Genomic DNA, 8093 nt, shown 5'->3' on the forward strand with positions numbered 1-8093 from the left:
TGGGGGCTATATGTACACTGAAAAAAAAGCATACTCGGTTCCAAAGATTTTGTCTTTACTTTAAAAAAGTTGGTATTGATTCCGAGCCAAAGAAGCGGAGAATACAAGTAAGGATACTTTTAAGACACAATCCTCTTTTAAATTTAGGTTTTGTGTACTTGCTTCTAGGAAGCCAATTTTAATTTTTCGCTTTCTCAGCTTTTTTTCTTCATATGCTATCAAAGTCCTTCAAAAACGAGTTAACGGCAACTTTTTTTTCCAAATTAGGACTCGACTTCCAGTAGAAATTATGCTATGTTTGAAGTAAAAAACTTCTTTAAAATAAAGTTTTGAAAAACATGTCCTATATTTGAACGATTTTTTGCTTTGTAGTCAAGATGCAAAAAGACAACAAATTTAAAGACAATTTCATTAAATTTAAAGAATTTTTCTGAATTATTAAAGTCAAGTTGACCTTAGCCTATAATTTTTTTCTTTCATGTTAAGATACCCATTTTTAAGTCAAATCACTTAATTATAAGGACAATACGACTTCATTGAAAAGTTTATCGACTTTTGGACAAGGAAAATAACTTTATTTTAGAGAAATGCGTCTTTTATGCTAAGCAAAATTTGTATTCGTATTTTAAAGACATGAAATCTTTGACCTCACGACAATATTTTTTTCAGTGTAAAGGTTTGTCCCAAGTACATACATTTAAATATCACTTGATCTGGACACAATTTGATAGACTTCTACAAAATCTATAGACTCAAAATTTACGTCGGCTAGAAGTAAAATCTGAAAATTTTACATTGAGTTCAAGCAATTTTCATGATCAGTGCGCCTTCTATACCCTAAAGAAGTGAAGTCGGTCTATATGGAGGCATTACCAAATGGACCGATAAAAACTTAATCCGATACACGTTTTTGTGAGCCTAAAATACAATAATATTTACAATTTCAGGGAAATCGGATAAAAACTACGGTTTCTAGAAACCCAAGGAGTTAAATCGGGAGATCGTTCTTATGAGGGCTATACTAAAATATGGACCGATGCTCACCGTTTTCGGCAAACCTCTTTATGGCCCGAAAATACCTCTAGATTTCCAATTTCAGGCAAATTGGATAAAAACTTCGGATTCTAGAAGCCCAAGAAGTAAAATCGGGATATCGGTCTATATGGGGGCTATACAAAAACATGGATCAATACTCACCGTTTGTGGCACACCTCTTTATGGTCCTAAAATACCTATAAATTTCCAATTTCATGCACATTGTATATAATCTACGGATTCTATAAACCCAAGATGTAAAATCGGGAGATCGGTCTATATGGGGGCTATACCAAAACATGGAACGATACGAACCATTTTCTGCACACCTTTTGATGGTCATAAAATACCTCTAGATTTCAAATTTCAGGCAAATTGGATAAAAACTACGATTTCCATAAGCCCAAGACCCCAAATCGGGAGGTCGGTTTATATGGGGACTATATCAAAACCTGGACCGATATAGCCCAACTTCGAACTTGACCTGCCTGCAGACAAAAGACGAGTTTATGCACAATTTCAGCACGATTGCTTCATTATTGAAGACTGTAGCGTGATTACAACAGACAGACAGCCAGACAGACGGACATCGTTATATCGTCTTAGAATTTCTCCATGATCAAGAATATATATACTTTATATAGTCGGAAATCGATATTTCGATGTGTTACAAACGGAATGACAAACTTATTATACCCCCGTCACCATTCTATGGTGGTGGGTATAAATATGGGAAACATTTAAATCTGAAGCAATTTTAAGGAAACTTCGCAAAAGTTTATTTATGATTTATCGCTCGATATATATGTATTAGAAGTTTAGGAAAATTAGAGTCATTTTTACAACTTTTCGACTAAGCAGTATCGATTTTACAAGGAAAATGTTGGTATTTTGACCATTTTTGTCGAAATCAGAAAAATATATATATGGGAGCTATATCTTAACCGATTTGAACCAAATTTGGCACGCATAGCAACAATACTAATTCTACTCCCTGTGCAAAATTTCAACTAAATCGGAGTTGAAAATTGGCCTCTGTGGTCATATGAGTGTAAATCGGGCGAAAGCTATATATGGGAGATATATCTAAATCTGAACCGATTTCAACCAAATTTGGCACGCATAGCTACAATGCTAATTCTACTCCCAATGCAAAATTTAAACTAAATCGGAGGGAAAAATTGGCCTCTGTGGTCATATGAGTGTAAATCGGCCGAAAGCTATATATTGGAGCTATATCTAATTCTGAACCGATTTCAACCAAATTTAGCACACATAGCTATAATGCTAATTCTACTCCCTGTGCAAAATTTCAACCAAATTGGGGTAAAACTCTGGCTTCTGGGACCGTATTAGTCCATATCGGGCGAAAGATATATATGGGAGCTATATTTAAATCTGAACCGATTTCAACAAAATTTGGCACACTTGACTATAGTACTAATTGTTCTTCGTGTGCAAAATTTTAAGTAAATTAGAGTAAAACTCTGGCTTCTGGGGCCATATAAATCCATATCGGGCGAAATATATATGGGAGCTATATTTAAATCTGAACCGATTTCTTCCAAAATCAATAGGGATCTGTTCTGAGCCAAAACACATACTTGTGCCAAATTTGAAGTCGATTGGACTAAAACTGCGACCTAGACTTTGATTACAAAAATGTGTTCACGGACAGACGGACATGGCTATATCGACTCAAGCCACCCAGAGCATTTTTGGCAAAGACACCATGTGTCTATCTCGTCTCCTTCTGGGTGTTGCAAACATATGCACTAACTTATAATACCCTGTTCCACAGTGTGGCGCAGGGTGTAAATATGGGAAACATTTTAATCTAAATCAATTTTGAGGCAACTTCGCAAAAGTGTATTTTTGATTTATCGGTCGATAGATATATATTAGAAATAAAGGAAAATTTGAGTCACTTTTACAAGTTTTGGACTTAGTAGTGGCGACTTTATAAGGAAAATGTGGGTATTTTGGCCATTTGGAAAAACATATATATGGAAGCTACATAGAAATCTGAACCGATTTCCACCAAATTTGACATGCACAACTACATAGTATTTTAATTCTACTCCCTGTGCAAAATTTCACGTAAATCGGACTACAACTTTGACCTCTGTGATCATATGACGGAAAATCGGGCGAAAGATATATATGGGAGCTATACCTAAATGTGAACTGATTTCAATCAAATTTGGCACACCTGACTGCAGTACTTATTGTTCTCCTGGTGCAAAATTTCAACCAAATTGGGCTAAAACTCTGACTTCTGGGCCATATAAGATTATATAGGGAGAAAGATATATATGAGAGCTATATCTCAATCTGAACCGATTTCAATCAAATTTGGCTCACCTGACTGCAGTACTTATTGTTCTCCTGGTCCAAAATTTCAAGCAAATCAGAGTAAAACTCTGGCTTCTGGGTCCATATCGGGCGAAAGATATATATGGGAGCTATATCTAAATATGAACCGATTTCTTCCAAAATCAATAGGGTTCTATTTTGACCCAAAACAGGAACTTGTGCCAAATTTTAAGGCGATTGGACTTAAACTGCGACCTAGACTTTGATCACAAAAATGTGTTTACAGACAGACAGACGGACGGACAGACGGACATGGCTAGATCGACTCAGGGACCCACCCTGAGCATTATTGCCAAAGACACTATGTGTCTATCTCGTCTCCTTCTGGGTGTTGCAGACATATGTACTAACTTATAATACCCTGTTCCACAGTGTGGCGCAGGGTATAAATATGGGAGCTATATCTAAATCTGAACCGATTTTAACCAAATTGGGCACGCATAACTGCAATGCTAAGAGCTTAAGACCTTAGTTGTCATAGCCATTATGCCATTTAAGTTATCAATTTAAATTGTAACTTAATAATGAATAAATAAATAAAAAATAAAGTTATCAAAAACTTCGAAATGGATTTCAAATGTATGAGGGAAAATTACCCCACCCGGAACATATAGAAAAACAACCGGTCCTACCAATTTAGAAAGAAACGTTTAGTCTCAAACAAAATAAATTGTTAACTTGTAGACTTTGGGTTGGCCGAACATGATGTCTGTAAGTTTTCGATACAATAAACGTGTATGGTGTTTATTTACTATATTGAACATGTGTACTCTACCTTCTAACGTAATTGATGATGACGTTAATAAAAAACCTATCGTGACAAACGAAAAATAATTGAAAAAATATTTTGAATATTTTAACAATTTAGAAAATTCGGAACGAGAAATTTTTGATTTGATAAAAATTTATTTGACTTTTGGTCAAGACATTAACAATACCATAAAGCTTAATATCGTAAATATTATACAAAAATGCTAAATTGAATTTTTCGTTTTTCAAATTTTCAATTGAGGACTTGGAAATTTTTACGAAATCAAATTCGTAACATTTACTTTATTTTAGGAATACATTACACATTCAAAATCTACTTTAACTAGATTTCAACTGTCAGTTGCCTTATAAAAATGGGATTTCAAATCCACTTTTAGTAGATTTCGAGCCTAATGTGAATGAGCTATTAGATTTGTTTTAATGTACGTAGTTTCCAAAAGTCCAACAATTTAAAGAGGAATGTCTTGTTTGAGGCAAATTTCAAATACCCGATTTCAATAAACAATTTCTTTAAACCAAAGATAATAATGATCACATATATGTAATTGAAACATAATTAAATTAAAAAAATTTACCATCAAAATGGTATATATTTGGTAACCCAAAATACAATTTATAAACAAGGGTTATGTATCTAGACAATATATGAGTTATGTTATGAGAAAAAAGTAAAAAATTTGTATATATTGCATCAATTGTTAATTCCAAATTTTCCCATAGCTGGCAAATGCATGAATGTGCAAAAATTATTAAAAATTCCACACTAAAAAAAAACATGAATAGGTTTAAAATATATTCGCCGAGGAATCCCCCTTCATACATAAAGACTACCGTTCCGATTTACTGCTATAAGTGCTTATTCTAAAACAAAATAGCTTGTTTAGCGGTAGACTTTGGGTTATGACGCTCACAATGCTACTATTGTTTTGGCACATGGTGCCGGTCTGTTTCCGTTTCTCTATAAACGTGATAGGTGTTTCTTTAGTTGATTGAAAATTTGTACGTATTCGATAATGCTGATGATTTACGTTAATAAAAAAATATCGTGACAAAAGGAAAATAATTGAAAAAAAATTTCTATAATCTTTATATTTAAAAAATGTAAAAAATTCCTAAACCACCACCAATCAATGAAATGATAACAATTTGAATAACTTTTGACAAGACGTCAGAGAACAATCCCAAATTACATTCAAACAAAGTTGACTTGGATCCAAAGATTTCGACCTTAATTTGGAAGACATCATGATCAAACGATTAAGATGTCCACCTTCACCCAGAAAAGGAATATGATCACCTCAAACATGTTTCAAATGTTATTTTTGGAGGGCAACATATAACTTGTTTGTCGAAACCATGTTATTTTCTACAAGCAAAAAAAAGTTTACTGGGATCCAAAAATGTTGACCTTCCCTTAAGTAGTTTTGTATTGATTCCAACACTGAAAAAAATATTGATATTAAAGATTACGCAACCTAAATTTTAGAATGCGCAATTTACAAAATATCAAGGATAAATTTCTTTAAAATAACGAAATTTTAAATAAAGTTATAATTTTTGCTTCAAAATTTTTTTTTTATTTAATTTAGGACACAAATTTTGTAAATTGGCATCCCTCCGTTAAAGTCGCATGTCTTTGAACTAAGGCTAATTTTTTTAAAGTAAAGAAACACATTTTTGATTTAAAGAAATTGTCCTTAAATCAAATGAAATATTGAAACTAAAGATTTAAGATAAAAACGCTTCAAATATTGGTTAAGACTTATTTGAAGTATCCGTTATAATTTGGATTTTTAAACTGGCATTTGTTTGTTAATAAACCTCGAAAAGAGAAAATTTCGAGGTTTATTAAATTTGATAAATGAGATCTGTATCCTAATGTTCGCTAAAAAATTTCTTTATTTTAAAGAAGCCGCATCAAGCGGAATCAATACCAAAATCCTTAAGTGAAGGTCAAAATATTTGGATTCAAGTAAACTTTTTTTCGAGTGAAGCCAAAGATGAGACTACTTTAAAATGAAGTCATTTTTGGGACCTATTTTACATATACACTGAAAAAATATTTACGTGATATTAAAGATTACGCAACCTAAATTTTAGAAGGCTCAGTTTACAAAATATTAAGGATAAATTTCTTTAAAATAACAAAATTTTAATTAAAATAAAGTTGTAATCTTTGCTTCAAATTTTTTTCAATAAATTTATGTCTTAAATTTTGGAAATTTGCGTTCCTCCCTTAAAGTCGCTTGTCTTTGAACAAAGGCAAAATTTCCTTAAAATAAAGAAACACATTTTTGATTTAAAGAAATTGTTCTTAAATTAACTGATATTCAATATCTTTAGATTTAAGATAAAAACGCTTCAAATATAGGCAAAGATTTATTTTGAGGATTTAGAATCTTTGGTTAACATTTTTTTGGAACTAAACAAAACACTTTTTACTTTGAAGTATCCGTTATAATTTGGATTTGTATGCCCATGAATAGCTTAATTAAAAAAAGCTATTCAGAATGAAAATTTGATAAATGAAATCTGTATCCTAATTTTAATTTTATTGATCCTAGATTTAAAGCCAGATAGGTCGCTAAAAAATGTCTTTATTTTAAAGAAGCCGCATCTTTGGCTCGTAATCAATACCAATATCCCCAGCAAGAAACGGTTCGCCAAAAAAGTAGTGAAAATGTTCTTTTTGGATTCGGAAGTGTTGCAAAATTGACGTAGAAGTGATGAATTTAACATGGGCTTGAATTAAAAATTTTATTATTTTTAATGCATTCTAAAGCTTGTCTTCGCATTTTTTCTGAATGGATTTAGCCTTTTTTTCGACAAAATCTGAATAATTTGTACAACTTTATTCATTCTTGCGCTGTTTTTAACCTATTTGAAACAAAAACATTTTTTAATTATCATTTAAAAAAGGGGAAAAACGAGTTATAAAGAAGTAAGAAAAGTCTAAAGTCGGGCGGGGCCGACTATATTACACCCTGCACCACTTTGTAGATCTAAATTTTCGATACCATATCACATCCGTCAAAAGTGTTGGGGGCTATATGTAAAGGTTTGTCCCAAATACATACATTTAAATATCACTCGATCTGGACAGAATTTGATAGACTTCTACAAAATCTATAGACTCAACATTTAAGTCGGCTAATGCACTAGGGTGGAACACAATGTTAGTAAAAAAATATGGGAAACATTTAAATCTGAAGCAATTTTAAGGAAACTTCGCAAAAGTTTATTCATGATTTATCGCTCGATATATATGTATTAGAAGTTTAGGAAAATGAGAGTCATTTTTAAAACTTTTCGACTAAGCAGTGGCGATTTTACAAGAAAAATATTGGTATTTTGACCATTTTTGTCGAAATCAGAAAAACATATTTATGGGAGCTATATCTAAATCTGAACCGATTTCAACCAAATTTGGCACGCATAGCTACAATGCTAATTCTACTGCCTGTGCAAAATTTCAACTAAATCGGAGTTAAAAATTGGCCTCTGTGGTCATATGAGTGTAAATCGGGCGAAAGCTATATATGGGAGATATATCTGAATCTGGACCGATTTCAACTAAATTTGGCACGCATAGCTACAATGCTAATTCTACTCCCTGTGCAAAATTTCAGCTAAATCGGAGTAAAAAATTGGCCTCTGTGGTCATATGAGTGTAAATCGGGCGAAAGCTATATATGGGAACTATATCTAAATCTGAACCGATTTCAATAAAATTTGGTACACTTGACAACACTACTAATTGTACTCCTAGTGCAAAAATTCAACCAAATTGGGGTAAAACTCTGGCTTCTGGGACCGTATTAGTCCATATCGGGCGAAAGATATATATGCGAAAGATATATCTAAATCTGAACCGATTTCAATAAAATTTGGCACACTTGACTATAGTACTA

The sequence above is a fragment of the Haematobia irritans genome, chromosome 4 (genome assembly GCF_050003625.1).
Source record: "Haematobia irritans isolate KBUSLIRL chromosome 4, ASM5000362v1, whole genome shotgun sequence".
In the NCBI taxonomy this organism is placed as follows: domain Eukaryota; kingdom Metazoa; phylum Arthropoda; class Insecta; order Diptera; family Muscidae; genus Haematobia; species Haematobia irritans.